The sequence below is a fragment of the Chiloscyllium plagiosum genome, unplaced genomic scaffold (assembly GCF_037043375.1).
Source record: "Chiloscyllium plagiosum isolate Xiang-an unplaced genomic scaffold, Cpla_swu_hap1 HiC_scaffold_8, whole genome shotgun sequence".
NCBI lineage: Eukaryota > Metazoa > Chordata > Chondrichthyes > Orectolobiformes > Hemiscylliidae > Chiloscyllium > Chiloscyllium plagiosum.
In genome coordinates, this window is record NW_028270146.1 from 79,448,339 (window position 1) to 79,465,579 (window position 17,241).

General features: G+C 49.4%; 2 long non-coding RNA genes across 2 annotated transcripts in view; one reads left to right on the forward strand and one right to left on the reverse strand.

Annotated features, from left to right (window-relative positions):
• Positions 1–17,241, reverse strand: part of LOC122553747 (uncharacterized) — an 81,263-nt gene that overhangs the window by 10,388 nt on the left and 53,634 nt on the right. The gene's annotated exons all lie outside the window — the stretch shown is intronic.
• On the forward strand, positions 12,240–13,623 carry LOC122553746 (uncharacterized). Its single transcript, XR_006312828.2, has 2 exons — positions 12,240–12,582; positions 13,087–13,623. It is a non-coding gene; the product is annotated as an uncharacterized LOC122553746 (long non-coding RNA).

Here is a 17,241-nt window from a genome sequence, read left to right on the forward strand (position 1 = left end):
GGAATGAGATTGCACAGTATCTGGCCGTGTCCCATTTGATATGCCAACTTCCTTTGCAATGCTTCCTTTTCTGTCCTCTCCATGATAAAAGCTGGAATAGCTGGTGAATTAGGCATTGCACCTCAATGCTCCCAGGTGTTATTAGAAAATTGAGTCTTGAAAATTATTACTTCAATGCTAATGGGATTTTGGATAGCTGGATTGGCAAACATTATTTTTAAAAACAAAATGCTGGAATTTCTAGACTGCCCAAAGTAAGGTTGCTTAGCTGCGTCGTCCCTTTTGTTTGTTTTCTGGGTTGGGAGGCAGGTGAGAACCATTAATGACATTTTGACATGTCACCCACACCATTCATCTTCAGCTCAATGTTGCAATGGTGCCATGAATACAAATCGCACAAAGCCAGCAAGTTCACCATCCCCATTGTTTTGAACAGGGCATGAGTGATAGGAAAGGAATATTAATAACCTTGGTAAACCTCGTAGTAAAGCAATACAACTGGTTCCACAAATGGAGCTAAGATATTTACCAGCTGTGATTTATTTGAGGTGCAGAACAGTCCTGAGAGACTAAATGGCCTCTATTGCAGTTTTCTTAAAACACAGAGTTACAACATGTGGGATTTCTTTTTTCCTTATTCTTTCACGGGGTGTGGACATCGCTGGTTGGGCCAGCATTTGGCGCCCATCCCTAACTGACCATGAACTAAGTGGCTTGCTCGGCCATTTTGGAGAGCTCAACCACATTGCTGTGGATTTGGTCATGTGTAGGTTAGCCACAGGTGAGGTTGGGTAGATTTCCTTCCCTTAAAGGATTTAAATTAAGTAGATGCATTTTTGTGGTGGTCAAATGGGAGGTTTGTGGCACTGTGTTAGAGACTAGCTTTAAATTCTAGAATTATTTATTGCATTTAAATTTTACCAGCTGCAATGGTAGAATTTAAACTCTTATCTCTAGTTCATTAGACTGATGCCCTGAAATTACTAGCCCTTTGATAGTGACATTACCACACAGTCTCCCAAGGTGCCAAATGCTTCCCATATTGCTTTTTAAAAAATACTCAAAGGATGTTAAGGCATTATTATTTTGGGACAAATACTGAGCAAATTCCCAATGGCTGCCACCATGTTGATATGATCCTTGCACTCAGTTTGGGGATCAGTTGGCAGGATAGTCAATTTATGAGCCAGAGTGAGGACAGTGGTGTGGGGTCAATTCCTGCACCAGCTGAGGTTATTATGGACTCTCACAGAGGGCAGTTTGTGCATGGAATGCATTGCCAGAGGAAGTGGTGGAGGCAGACAGAGTGACAACATTCAAAAGACATTTGGACAAGTACATGAATAGCAAAGGTTTAGAGATATATGGGCCAAACACGGTCAAGTCGGACTAGATTAGTTTGGGAAACTTGGTCTACATGAACGATCGAAGGATCTGTTTACATACTGTATGACTCTGTGACTATCTCCCCTCACCTGAACCATGGTGACCCTCGGGTTAAACCACCATCAGTGGCCTCCCTCTCGCTCTAGTAAGAGTGCAGCCCTATGGTCTGGTACAATTATGCTGATTTATCTCTAACATGTCTCCGTCCACAGAGACTGGGTGAGAGGTTAGCACTGACTCCGCTTCTCGGCCTTTTGGCTTGGAATACGTGTAGTTCCTGAGGACGAGAGGAAGAGATTCTGCTCGAGTGCTGCAGGTTAGACGCAGCGGACGTGTGCTGGCGGGGGGAGATAGCACGGGGATCAGGTTGCGAGTTGTCGGAGCCGCTGAGGACCATCGCTGGATCGTGATTGGATGTTGGAGGATCGTTTAGTTGTGCTGGCCTGCTCTTTGTGGATTTTTATGCTGAATTCGGCCTAACGCCAATTCAGGTACCAGACAACCTCAGAGCTATGGCCTCAGCAGTCGCTCGCAGCCCAGGCCAGGGCATTCGCAAACAGTCAGGGTGACTGTGAAGAAGGTGGAGGAGCACACACCGGTTGATCGGATAGTGTTAATAAAGAAGACTTTGCTGGAGTGCTGCGAGTTTGAAGCAGGGGGTGTGTCGGACGCTCTCTGGGCGGTCTGAAACCTGCTGACCTTCCAGCTGAAGGAGTTGACCCTGATTGAGTGTTGCAGACTGGCACATTCCATGGTCCAGGACTACGTGTTGAGGGACGTGCTGAAGCTTGGGGCAGCTGTCGCCAAGGTGCGGTGGGTAAAGACCACTGTGTAAAGTCTGCCTGCCTAACGAAGAACAGGGGGCCCATGCAGTCATTTGGGCTCTGCTGACGCCTCAGCTAATTATATGGGCATATGATTGAAAAATGTACAGACCTGTATAAAAAAATGATAAATTCTGATCTCTGTATGTACATGTTTACATATGTATGGCATGACCAACTGTACAGACCATCAAATTATTTTATGAATAAAGTATATTTTTGAAATATAAAAAAAAAGGGGTCGTGTACTACCAGCAGGATTTCCCTGCGGCAGGCTATTTCGACATGCCCTTCAGGAGCGTGAAGAATTGTGAGCAGCTCCTGAAGATCTTCAAGGAGAAGGAAGGGGAACCTCTGTTCTCCGTCTTGTCAGCGGTACCGTTGTGTGTGCTTCCTGCGTAGAGGAGTTGGGTTGTAACAATCCATATGGACAACCCTCACGTCCCAGCAGCGGATGTCCTGACCTTCCTAAGAATATAAGTCCAGGTCGAGGGAGAAAGTACTGATGTGGTCGATCCTTTCGGGATCTGGACCAGTAAATGACAGGTCAGAGTAACCCTGAGGGTTGATGCCAGTGGGAACATCCTCCACCCACCCTCCAGCTTTGCCATCGGAGGAAGCAGAGGTTACCTGACATACGCAGGGCAGCCGAAAGTGTGCCGAACCTGCGGGAGGTCAGGCCACATGGCGGCGGATTGTAAGGTGACCGTCTGCCAAAACTGCAGGCAGGAAGGCCACCCGACCAAGGAATGTAAGGAGGCCAAGAACTGTCATCTGTGCGGAGAGATTACAGTACAAGGCCACATGTACAAGGCCTGCCCAAGTCGAGGGGCCGCCACCTACGCACAGGTGGAGGTGGCAACACCGGGCCATGGACCGCCTAAGACCAGCAAGGTACCACAAACCAGCACGGGAACGGTGTCTGGAGGTGCCCAGAGGGAAGGGCAGGCTGTAGCGGAGCAGACGGCAGACAGTGGGGAGGGTGCAGCAGCCAATCCAAGCTCCTTCAAGACAGACGGAGGAAATGGAAGAGGAGGGAACAAAAGAGGCAGAGGATTGCATTACTGTCAAAAGCAAGAAGAGGAAACCTCACAAGGCCCCCAAAGCCACCTAGCGAAGGGGGAAGTGACACCTACACGACGAGGATACAGGCAGCTCTTCCAACGGTGAGGGCGGGCGCAAGGAGTGTCATCACCAGAGGAAGAGACAGAGCGCCGCCCAAGCAGGAAAAGGTGATCCCTCTGAGGGGATGGGTAAAGGCCTCCCCCTACCCAGTGAGAACCAAGAGGTACCCACCGGCCCACAGCTCCAGGTAACTGGGAGCAGTGGTCCTGTGACAGCCCTGCTGTCAGATGGAGAACAGGGCTGTGTCGACCCTGGGCCCGACCCGAAGATACCAGAGCGGGGAAATGGCTCCAGCGTGGAGCCGGACAGCTACCTCAGCCCTGGGAGGGTCCAGCAGTTTGCCGTCACCATGGGGATGCACACAGCTACCCCAGAGAGGCAAGACCAGCAGCAAATGGACACTGGTAACCTCGTAAACTGTTAAATTGGGGATAAGAATTGCCAGCATCAATGTGCATAGCATCAAATCGGCTACACTATGTGTTCCTATGATGGCCTTCCTGGCCAACGTTAAAGCCGATGTCCTGTTTCTGCCGGAGTGTGGGATACCACACCTCAGCAGCTACAGGAGATGGTCGAGCTTGTGGGCCCATGGGCCATCAGTTTGGTCGGGGGGGCAACGATAGCCACGCCTCCGGCCTGGGTATCCTGTTGCGAGGAGGCAACTTCACCATCTCCGAGGTTAAGGAGGTGGTGGGCGGGTGCCTCCTCGTCACCGATGTCATGTACAGGAATGCTCCCCTGAGACTGATTAATGTGTACGCCCCAGTGGGTAAGAGTGAACGGTTGGCCCTCATGCAGTAGCTTCCACTGTTGCTGGCTACGTCCAGGCCGGTCATTCTGGCAGGAGACTTCAACTGTATCATTGATGCAGATGGACGATCCGGCAGGGTGGACAGAAAACTGGACGCCAGGTCCAGAGCCCTGACGGACATGGTAAAAGATGCCAAGCTGCACAACGTCTTCAGCACTCCTGCAGACGGAGCGCAGCGTAGATACACCTGGTCACGAGCAGACGGGTCTATCCGCTCAAGGATAGATTACCTGTTTGTGTCCCGAATGCTCTCGGTCAGATCCACCGACATCAAGCCGGTGTTCTTCTCTGACCACTGCCTCCTGCTGGCCGACTGTCACCTACAGGACGAGCAGCGGGCTGATAAGGGAAGCTGAACACAAAGCTGTTGACCCCGGGAAACACTGAGCAGCTCAAGAGGGACTATGCAGGTTGGAGAACCGTGAAGCCCCTCTTTGAGTCCCCAGTGGACTGGTGGGAAACAGTAAAAGGGAACATCAAGAGGTTCTTCATCCTCAAAGGTGTTTAGGAGGTGAGAGAGAAGCGGGGAAATCTGTCCCAGCTCCAGGAAAGTATGCAAAACCTGCTCCTGCTGCAGACGATGGGGGTCGATGTCACGGAGAACCTCAAGGAGGTGAAGGGCCAGCAAGCCTCGCTCTTTGCTTCGGAGGCCTCCAAGATAATCTTCCGGTCCAGGTCCACTCCGTGGAGCAGGACGAGATGTGCTCACGTTTCTTCTTCCAGAAGGTGCACAAAGAGAGCTCCGCGCTCAGCAGCCTGAAGGAAGAAGATGGCTCGATAATGTCATCTCAGGCTGACGTCATGAGGATCAGTAAATCCTCTATGCCAGTCTGTATGACGCGAAGCCGACCAACAACACGGCCTCACAGTCGTTCCTGTCCTCTATCACGGAGGTCTTAGACGACAGAACACGGGAGAGGCTGGACCAGGCGCTATCTCTGGACGAGCTGACAAAGGCCTACGAGTCCTTCGAAAAGAATAAAACTCCCGGAAGCGACAGCTTACTGGTCGAGCTCTATTCCGCTCTGTGGGACTTGATTGGCCAGGACCTGCTGGAGGTGTATGTCAGTATGCTTCGGGCAGGTACCATGAGTGAATCCATGAGGAAAGGCATCATCACCCTCATCTACAAGCGGAAGGGGGAGAGGGAGGAACTCAAAAATTGGAGACCAATCTCACTGTTGAATGCGGATTACAAAATTCTGTCAAAGGTAATCGCCAACCGGGTCAGGTCTGCTCTGGGGTCGGTGATTCACCCTGACCAAACCTGTGCTGTGCCGAGCAGGAAGACCGCTGAGAGTCTCGCACTCCTCATGGATACGAGCGCCTACGTGCAGGACAGAGGGTTGGACATCTGCCTGATCAGCCTGGACCAGGAGAAAGCCTTTGACAGGATATCACACAGGTATATGAGAGATGTTCTCTCCAAAATGGGCTTAGGGGAGGGAATCTGTAATTGGATCAGACTGCTCTACACCAACATTGTCAGTGCAGTCTCAATCAATGGGTGGGAATCAGATAGCTTCCCAGTCAGATCTGGAGTCAGGCAGGGCTGCCCTCTCTCTCCTACCTTGTTTGTGTGCTGCATAGAGCCATTTGCCGAGTCCATCAGGAAGAATGCGAGCCTGAGAGGGATGATTATTCCTGGCAGCGGGGGCCTGCAGGTTAAGGCCTCCCTGTACATGGACGACGTCGCCGTTTTCTGCTCGGATCCGCTGTCAGTGCGCAGACTCATGTGCATATGTGACCAGTTCGAATGGGCCTCGGGGGCCAAGGTAAACCGAGGCAAGAGCGAGGCCATGCTCTTTGGGAACTGGGCCGACCAATCCTCGATCCCCTTCACCGTCAGGACCGACCACCTGAAAGTGCTGGGTATTTGGTTTGGGGGGGCTGGGGTGTGCGCCAAGTCTTGGGAGGAGCGTATCAGCAAAGTGAGGCAGAAACTGGGCAGATGGAAGTTACGGTCGCTCTCCATCACGGGATAAAACCTGGTCATCAGGTGTGAGGCACTGTCAGTGTTGTTATATGTGGCACAGGTCTGGCCTATTCCCAGAACCTGTGCCGCTGCAGTCACCCGGGCCATCTTCCAGTTTATATGGAGGTCAAAGATGGACCGGGTCCGAAGAGACTCGCTGTACAAAGATCTGGGCAACGGGGGAAAAAATACACCCAATGCCACCCTCACCCTGATGGCCACCTTTGTCTGTGGCTGCATCAAGCTGTGCGTGGATCCCCAGTACGCAAACACCAAATGTCACTACGTACTGAGCTTCTGTCTGTCCCCGGTGTTGCGAAGGATGGGCCTGGCCTCGCTGCCGCGGAACGCTCCGAGTAGTTGGACCGTTCCGTATCACCTGTCCTTCGTGGAGAAGTTTATGAAGAAAAACACCTTTGACCACAAGTCCATCAGAAAGTGGTCAGCACGTAATGTCCTTGAGACCTTTCGGGAAAAGGAGAGGGCGGATCCTATCGAGCGGTTCCCTGAGCAGACTGTCAAAGTCATTTGGCAGAATGCCTCATCGCCAGAACTTTCCAACAAGCACCAAGACATGGCTTGGCTGGTGGTGAGAAGGGCTCTGCCTGTGAGATCCTTTATGCACGCCCGGACTCTCTGCCGCACCGCAAGCTGCCCTCGAAGCGGCTGCGGGGGGGACGAGACTGTCACACACCTCCTTCTGGAATGTGCCTATGCAGAGGAAGTCTGGAGAGGAATGCAGTGGTGTTTGTCGAGGTTCGTCCCGAGCAGCGCCGTGACGCGGGACTCCCTGCTCTACGGCCTGTTCCCCGGGACGCACACCGAGACGAACATCAACTGCCCTTGGAGGATCATCAACTCGGTGAAGGACGCTCTCTGGGTGGTCCGAAAACTGCTGACCTTCCAGCTGAAGGAGTTGACCCGGACTGAGTGCTGCAGACTGGCACATTCCAAGGTCCAGGACTACGTGTTGAGGGATGCGCTGAAGCTTGGGGCAGCTGTCGCCAAGGCGCGGTGGGGAAAGACCACTGTATAAAGTCTGCCTGCCTAACGAAGAACAGGGGGCCCATGCAGTCATTTGGGCTCTGCTGACGCCTCAGCTAATTATATGGGCATATGATTGAAAAATGTACAGACCTGTATAAAAATGATAAATTCTGATCTCTGTATGTACATGTTTACATATGTATGGCATGACCGACTGTACAGACCATCAAATTATTTTATGAATAAAGTATATTTTGAAATAAAAAAAAATGTACTGCCTGCAGGATTTCCCTGCGGCAGGCTATTTCGATGTGACCTTCAGGAGCATGAAGAATTGTGAGCATCTCCTGAAGGTCTTCAAGGAGAAGGAAGGGGAACCTCTGTTCTCCATCTTGTCGGCGGTCCCGTTGTGTGTGCTTCCTGCGCAGAGGAATCGGGTTGTAACAATCCAGATGTACAACCCTCACGTCCCAGCAGCAGATGTCCTGACCTTCTTGAGAAGATATGTCCAGGTCGAGGGAGAAAGTACCGATGTGGTCGATCCTTTCGGGATCTGGACCAGCAAACGACAGGTCAGGGTAACTCTGAGGGTGAATGCCACTGGGAACATCCTCCACCCACCCTCCAGCTTTGCCATTGGAGGAAGCAGACGTTACCTGACATACGCAGGGCAGCCCAAAATGTGCCGAACCTGCGGGAGGTCAGGCCACATGGCGGCGGATTGTAAGGTGACCGTCTGCCGAAACTGCAGGCAGGAAGCCCACCTGACCAAGGAATGTAAGGAGGCCAAGAACTGTAATCTGTGCGGAGAGGCGGGCCACATGTACAAGGCCTGCCAAGAGGAGGGGCCGCCACCAACACACAGATGGCCGGAGGTGGCAACACGAGCCGTGGACCGCCTAAGACTAGCAAGATACCACAAAACAGCACGGGAACGGTGTCTGGAGGTGCCCAGAGGGAAGGGCAGGCTGTAGCGGAGCAGACGGCAGACAGTGGGGAAGGTGCAGCAGCCGATCCAAGCTCCTTCAAGACAGACGGAGGAAATGGAAGAGGAGGGATCAAAAGAGGCAGAGGATTGGATTACTGTCAAAAACAGGAAGAGGAAACCTCACCAGGCCCCTAAAGCCAACCAGCGAAGGGGGAAGCGACACCTACACAACGGTGATACAGGCAGCTCTTCCAATGGTGAGGGCGGGCGCAAGGGGTGTCATCACCAGAGGAAGAGACAGAGCGCCGCGGGGAGAAAGGAGGGCGCACCGCCCAAGCAGGAAAAGACGATCCCTCTGAGGGGATGGGGAAAGGCCTCCCCCCACCTGGTGAGAACCAAGAGGTACCCACCGGCCCACAGCTCCAGGTAACTGGGAGCAGCGGTCCTGTGACAGCCCCGCTGTCAGATGGAGAACTGGGCTGTGTCGACCCTGGGCCCGACCCGAAGATACCAGAGCAGGGAAATGGCCCCAGCATGGAGCCAGACAGCTACCTCAGCCCTGGGAGGGTCCAGCAGTTTGTCATCACCACCGGGATGCACACAGCTACCCCAGAGGGGCAAGACCAGCAGCAAATGGACACTGTTAACCTTGTAAACTGTTAAAATGGGGTTAAAAATTGCCAGCGTCAATGTGCGTAGCATCAAATTGGCTACGCAATGTGTTTCTACGATGGCCTTCCTGGCCAACGTTAAAGCCGACGTCCTGTTTCTGCAGGAGTGTGGGATACCGCACCTCAGCAGCTACAGGAGATGGTGAGCTTGTGGGCCCATGGGCCGTCAGTTTGGTCAGGGGGCAACGATAGCCGCGCCTCCAGCCTGGGTATCCTGTTGGGAGGAGGCAACTTCACCATCTCCGAGGTTAAGGAGGTGGTGCGCGGGCGCCTTGTCACCGACGTCATGTACAGGAATGCTCCCCTGTGACCGGCGGGGGGGACAGTAAACTGGACACCACGTCCAGAGCCCTGATGGACACAATAAAAGATGCCTAGCTGCACGATGTCTTCAGCACCACTACAGACAGAGCCCAGTGTAGATACATCTGGTCACAGGCAGACGAATCTATCCGCTCAAGGATAGATTACCTGTTTGTGTCCCGAACGCTCTCGGTCAGACCCACCGATGTCAAGCCGGTGTTCTTCTCTGACCACTGCCTCCTGCTGGCCGACTGTCACCTATAGGACGAGCAGCGGGCTGGTAAGGGAACGTGGAAGCTGAACACAAAGTTTTTGACCCCGGGAAACATTGAGGAGCTCAAGAGGGACTACACAGGTTGGAGAACCATGAAGCCCCTCTTTGAGTCCCCAGCAGATGGGTGGGAAACAGTAAAAGGGAACATCAAGAGGTTCTTCATCCTCAAAGGTGTTCAGGAGGTGAGAGAGAGGCGGGTAAAACTGTCCCAGCTCCAGGAAAGTTTGCAGAACCTGCTTCTGCTACAGATGATGGGGGTCGATGTCATGGAGGACCTCAAGGAGGTGAAGGGCCAGCAAGCCTCGTTCTTTGCCTCGGAGGCCTCCAAGATAATCTTCTGGTCCAAGGTCCGCTCCGTGGAGCAGGACGAGATGTGCTCACATTTCTTCTTCCAGAAGGTGCACAAAGAGAGCTCCGTGCTCAGCAGCCTGAAGGAAGAAGATGGCTCGGTAACGTCATCTCAGGCTGACGTCATGAGGATCAGTAAATCCTTCTATGCCAGACTGTATGACGCGAAGCTGACCGACAGCGCGGCCTCCCAGTCGTTTCTGTCCTCTATCACGGAGGTCTTAGGCGACAGAACACGCGAGAGGCTGGACCAGCCGCTATCTCTGGACGAGCTGACCAAGGCCCTCGAGTATTTCGAAAAGAATAAAACTCCTGGAAGCAACGGCTTACCGGTCGAGCTCTATTCCGCTCTGTGGGACTTGATTGGCCAGGACCTGCTGGAGGTGTATGTCAGTATGCTTCGGGCAGGTACCATGAGTGAATCCATGAGGAAAGGCATCATCACCCTCATCTACAAGCAGAAGGGGGAGAAGGAGGAACTCAAAAATTGGAGACCAATCTCACTGTTGAATGCGGATTACAAAATTCTGTCAAAGGTAATCGCCAACCGGGTCAGGTCTGCTCTGGGGTCGGTGATTCGCCCTGACCAAACCTGTGCTGTGCCGGGCAGGAAGATCGCTGAGAGTCTCAGGGATACGATCACTTATGTGCCGGACAGAGGGTTGGACACCTGCCTGATCAACCTGGACCAGGAGAAAGCCTTTGACAGGATATCGCACACGTATATGAGAGATGTTCTCTCCAAAATGGGCTTTGGGGAGGGAATCTGCAATTGGATCAGACTGCTCTACACCAACATTGTCAGTGCAGTCTCAATTAATGGGTGGGAATCAGATAGCTTCCCAGTCAGATCTGGAGTCAGGCAGGGCTGCCCCCTCTCTCCTGCCTTGTTTGTGTGCTGGATAGAGCCATTTGCCGAGTCCATCAGGAAGGATGCGAGATGAGAGGGATGACTATTCCTGTGGTTAAGGCCTCCCTGTACATGGATGACATCGCCGTTTTCTGCTCGGATCTGCTGTCCGTGCATTGACTCTTGTGCATATGTCCAGTTCGAACAGGTCTCGGGGGCCAAGGTAAACCGAGGCAAGAGCGAGGCCATGCTTTGCCTGTCCTCGGATGCTGCCTGAATTGCTGTGCTCTTCCAGCACCACTGATCCAGAACATGCTCTTCAGGAACTGGGCCGACCAATCCTCGATCCCCTTCACCGTCAGGACCGACCACCTGAAGGTGCTGGGGGTATTTGGTTTGGGGGGGCTGGGGCGTGCGCCAAGTCTTGGGAGGAGCGTATCAGCAAAATGAGGCAGGAACTGGGCAGATGGAAGCTACAGTCACTCTCCATCGCAGGAAAAAACCTGGTCATCAGGTGTGAGGCCCTGTCATTGCTGTTATATTTGGCACAGGTCTGGCCTATTCCCAGAACCTGTGCCGCTGCAGTCACCCGGGCCATCTTCCAATTTATATGGAGGTCAAAGATGGACCGGGTCCGAAGGGACTCGATGTACATAGCTCTGGACAATGGGGGAAAAAACACATTCAATGCCACCCTCACCCTGATGGCCACCTTTGTGTGTGGCTGCATCAAGCTGTGCGTGGATCCCCGGTACGCAAACACCAAGTGTCACTACGTACTGAGGTTCTACCTGTCCCCGGTGTTGCGAAGGATGGGCCTGGCCTCGCTGCCGCGGAACGCTCTGAGTAGTTGGACCGTTCCGTATCACCTGTCCTTCGTGGAGAAGTTTATGAAGAAAAACACCTTTGACCACAAGTCCATCAGGAAGTGGTCAGCACGTAATGTCCTTGAGACCCTTCGGGAAAAGGAGAGGGCGGGTCCTATCGAGCGGTTCCCTGAGCAGACTGTCAAAGTCATTTGGCAGAATACCTCATCGCCAGAACTTTCCAACAAGCACCAAGACATGGCTTGGCTGGTGGTGAGAAGGGCTCTGCCTGTGCGATCCTTTATGCACGCCCGGACTCTCAGCCGCACCGCACGCTGCCCTCGAAGCGGCTGCGGGGGGACGCGACTGTCACACACCTCCTTCTGGAATATGCCTACGCATAAGAAGTCTGGAGAGGAATGCAGTGGTGTTTGTCGAGGTTCGTCCCGAGCAGCGCCGTGAGGCGGGACTCCGTGCTCTACGGCCTGTTCCACGGTACGAACATCAACTGTGCCTGGAGAATCATCAACTCGGTGAAGGACGCTCTGAGGGCGATCCGAAACCTGCTGATCTTCCAGCTGAAGGAGTTGACCCCGACTGAGTGTTGCAGACTGACACATTCCAAGGTCCAGGACTACGTGTTGGGGGACATGCTGAAGCTTGGGGCAGCTGCCGCCAAGGCGCGGTGGGGAAAGACCACCGTGTAACATCTGCCTGCCTAAGAAGAACAGGGGGCCCACGCAGTCATTCCGGCTCTGCTGACGCCTCAGCTAATTATATGGATATATGATGGATAAACGTACAGACCTGTATATAAAAATGATAAATTCTGATTTCTGTATGTAAATGTTTACGTATGTATGGCATGACCGACTGTACAGACCATCAAATTATTTTATGAATAAAGCATATTTTTGAAATTAAAAAAATCTAACATTTATGTGCAAAGTACACTTTAATGAAGATATCATTTTTGACGATGCTCATTGCTAATCATCAGTATTTTCAGAAACAGCCGCAAACACTTTTTTTTTGCTGCAATTTACAGAGAATGTTAGAACAAAAGTTTCAGTTTAATAAGTGAGGCACATCCTTCAATTCACTAAGCGAATGTCCCAGTCGGCGTGAGGCAGCATGAAATCTAATCAGGCGGCGATCTTATTTTTCACATAAGCTTTCCGATACTCTGTTGAGTGCCCCCTGGGTAGCATTCTTAATACGTTATTTAAATTAGATCTGCTGATTTCGGGGCTTCACAATATAACCCGGTCGCACGCAGACTTCAGCCAAGGTGAGTTAGCACCCAAATAAACGCAAGATCAAAAATTAAAAAGCAACTGGAGAAACTCAGCAGGTCTAGCAGAGAGACAACTGTGTTCTGAAGAGGTCATATTGTTAATTGCTGCCAGTCTTGCTGAGTTTCTCCATCATTCTTTGACACCCTTTGGTAAAGAGGAGCGGGCGAGACTTTGATTTAGTGAAGCAAATTGCTTCCTGAAGTAATTCTTGCGGGTTCCTTTTTATTTTTGAAAAAGAAGATAGTCTTGCGGGCGGGGGGGGGGGGGGGGGGGGTTAGAGGGGGAAGCCTTTCCCCGCTTGGTTTGCTCAAGACTCCTTGCTATGAGCGGGGTGAAACCCCTCTCCTAAATGTTGTGTAACCTGTCCCACAACACTCACTTCACCTGGCTACCGATGTTGGGCAGTTTGTTTGTAAAATAGCACCAGGTACGCGCGGCTTGTTTGTGGCGCCTTCCATTCTGCAGCCCTTGGGATTAACCCCGAACTATCGTGTCAGTTTCCAGCTGAAATCGACATGGACGTGAAGGACATCCTGTGGTCCATTTTCTGGTTCTTGGTGCTCATCCACCTGGCCTGGCCGATCAGTATGTTCTTCGGCTTCCTGTACGGTTTGGTGTCTCCCCTGACTACCTGCGTGGGGCTCGACAAAGTCACCGAATTCTTCTTGTCAGGCGCCAGCCTGGGTCGCCTCTGTGCGGAGAATATGAAGTCCAGCAAGTCGCTGTGTTGAAAATGTGCAGCTTTTACTGAAAAACAAACTCGTCTCGTTGCGACCAATTCACCGACACCGAAAACTCTGAAGTTCACGAATTCTTAATCCCGGCGCCCTACCCTATACTTTATCATTCCTCTTTTCAAAGTAATTTCCACCATGTATAAACATGTTTAATAACTTTAATATGTTTCGATTTGCCTTTCTGATGGGGGCAGCCTACAATTTCCAAACTTCTGCACAATTTTAATAACTTGGAAATGCTAAATTTGTACTTGTGTTATTTAAAGTTAGTAATAAATCGCTCCAGATTACAAATGACCTGTCTCACATTAATAACTTTTAATTTTATTGCCCATTTAGATGAGCTCCACAGTGGATGGGTAATTTGTGTCGTTTTGGAATCATATGCAAAGTATGAAGTGGGTAGTTCCAATTAGTTTTGATGTTAACTGCTCCTCGAGAGTGGGTGCTGAAACAAGTTGTGTTTATAACACGGTTATAACTTGCTGTAATCTGTCCACATTCCATTTCAATACAGTATGGGAGTTATTGAAAATGATTGACAGATCAGTGGTAAAATCTGTTAAATAAAAACAAAACGCTGTGGATACCAAACAGAAAGTGGAAGAAATAGCAGATCTGGCAGTATCTGTGGAGAGAAACTGAAGTAATGTTTTGAGTCAAAATGTCCTTTAATCAAAAATCTGTTTGCCCCATGGATGACAGCTAAATCTAATGCAGAGTCGATAAAGTTCACACAATGTAACATTATTGAAAAATATAAAAAGGGCAGAGATTGTAATGTGAGTTGGCAGAAGGTGGACTCAGCATCTACAATGTATGTTTTTGCCCCAACCAAATATCACAATATATCGCAGGGTGTGGTCATAGAATCATAGAATCCCTACAGTGTGGAAACAGGCCATTTGACCCAACAAGTCCTCACCAACCCTCTGAAGAGTAACCCAACCAGACCCCATGCCCTATTACTGTACAGTTCCCCGACGATTGCAACTAACCTACACATCCTGAACATTATGGGCAATTTATCATTGCCAATTCACCTAACCTGTACATCATGGATGTGGGAGGAAACCCCACGCAGACACAGGGAGACAGTCGCCTGAGGCTGGAATCCAACCTGGGTCTCTGGCACTGGGAGGCAGCAGTGCTAACTACTGAGCCACCATCTCGTGTTGTCTTTGAGCATGTTCTTTTAATCCTTGATAAAGATGCAGGTATTTGACTCCTACATCTAGAACTCTCATTTCTGGTACAAGACTATCGCTGCTGATTATTCTTGGTTTTCCTGGCTATGTTAAGGAGCCAGAGTGTTTTCCATTCCCCACTTGCTATGCTTACTTGGTGCTTGATTTGTTTCTGCACAATTGAAACTGGTGTACTGAAATTAATATTCGGTCTGCTAGCACAATGAGTGTTTAAAGACTATAACAAGCAAAGGAAAGGCTTTTTTTTTCATCTTGGGCAGCATCTCCATCACTATGGTAAAAGCAGCAAAATGGGACCAAATATTGGTGCCACATTTCTTCCCTGTTAACTCTTGGCAACCATTAGTATTATCATCGGAAGTTCAACCTTAAGAGTGAATGTTTTAATTTTGAAGGTATTTTAGTGACTGGTACCAATAGCCTTTGAATTGCTTTGTGTACATTCCACCTTTAATCAAATGACAGCTCAACCACTATAGCAATGAATTGACTGTCTGAGCTACTTTGGACAAATAACACACTTGTGAAAGAAAAATATTCCATTTGCTGGTCATAACTGAAATAAGGTTCTATTAACCTTCGCCATTGTCATAGGGATTCAAATTCATCCGTTTATCATCTTGATGGTTCCAGTTTACCTGTATGTAGTTCATATCCCTTCCTTAAGCTGCAGTAAACCTCAAGATAGCTTGTTTTAAATGTATATCATTGAGGTAAATGCTGCAACTACAACAGAAATGGAATTACAATTATATTATTCAAAGGCAAACTGATGCCATGACTTAACTGTGAGGTAGTCAGAATGTCAAGAATACTCAGCTTGTTACAATCCATCATTTCTTTGTTGGTCCTCTGTAGGAGCAATTCACTTAGTACCATTCCCTCACCTTCTCCTTGTAACTTTACCTTTTTATCTTTGCAGATATTGATCTAATTTTCTTCTAAAAGACTGAATTGATCATGCCTTTAGCACACTCAGGCAATGTTTCCCAGATCTTTTTTTTTTGTGGGCGGCACAGTGGCACAGTGGTTAGCACTGTTGCCTCACAGCGCCAGAGACCCGGGTTCAATTCCCGCCTCAGGCGACTGACTGTGTGGAGTTTGCACATTCTCCCTGTGTCTGCGTGGGTTTCCTCCGGGTGCTCCGGTTTCCTCCCACAGTCCAAAGGTGTGCAGGTCAGGTGAATTGGCCATGCTAAATTGTCCGTAGTGTTAGGTAAGGGGTAAATGTAGGGGTATGGGTGGTTTGCGCTTCGGCGGGCCGGTGTGGACTTGTTGGGCCGAAGGGCCTGTTTCCACACTGTAAAGTAATCTAATCTAATCTAATCTTAACCACTCATTATGTCAAGATGTGCATCTTTTCTAATTACCTTTAATCCATGCCCTCTGGTTCTTGATCCTTTAGACAATGGCAACAATTGTTTTCCATCAACTCTGTCCAGATCTCTCATGATTTTGAATACCTCAAAGTCTATCTCAAACTTCTCTCCAAGAAGAACAGGCTCAACTTCTCAAATCTATCTACAAAACTGAAGTTCCACATTCTAAGATCTTTTCCGTATTTTCTTCAATACCTTCATTCACATCCTTCCTAAAATGTGGCATCCAGAACTAGGCACAGTTAAAGCTGAACCAGTGGTGTTAGAAGTTTAACATAACCTGATGAAGGGCTTATGACCAAAACATTGACTCTCCTGCTCCTCGCATGCTGCCTGACAGTACCGCACTTTTTGACTCTGACTTTTCAGCATCTGCAGTCCTCACTTACTCCTAGAATGCTCCAAGCTGTATTAAGCACACTCTCAGATTTATACAGTTACATGCCTAGATCCCTTTGCTTATGCATCTGTTTGGAACAAGATCTTACAATTTATTTTGTCTTGCCACATTCTTCCTGTTCCAGTGAATCACTTCACACTTCAATACTGTCCACCTTTCTTTCTTGAACAGCCTTGCATTTTCCTTTCTTCATGTTCTGTTTTAACGACTAAGGGAGAGTTCAGGAGCCAGGAGCAATGAGATATGGCATAATTAGTTTGAGATTTGAACAGCTCACAGCTTCAATTGAATTCTCTCGTTTTTTAACCAGAGATCATTTTTAGTTATGCATCTTTATAAAACCCTTCATAATTTTGAAGAAATATATCATACAACTCATTTTGCCTTCTCTACTACAGTGGAAATAGTCTAAGTATCTCTTATGTCTCCTCATGACTTAGATTATTATCCCCTTTATCACTTTGATGAATTTATGTCACTTATATGGCTTTTCCACAAATAAAATGTATGTGTGCTGTCCTATTGCCTGTGATCGGTATGCCTTGTAACAAAAAAAAACTGTGTTTACCATTTTGAAATAATTTCACAGCAAATTTTTATGAGTTTAAAAATAGTGATTTATTCTCACACTCTTATCCCACACCAAACACAATATGTGGAATCTTGTAGGAATCTGAGTGAGGTGGGTTGTGGTGAGATTTGTGGCATAACTGGATGACACGTTCAGCAAGATCCATACTGATATGGGGACTAGCTTGTTGCATCTTTTATGCTTTATTACAAACAAAGATGCACATTTGTGTTCATTTTTTGTGTGCCCAGCAGTGCTCTCACCCACATTTGAGCAATGCTCCCCCCACCAAAATCACTGTGGCTTTGTCTTTTAAACTACTAAACACCAGCAGTAAAAACACCCCTGTAGCCAATT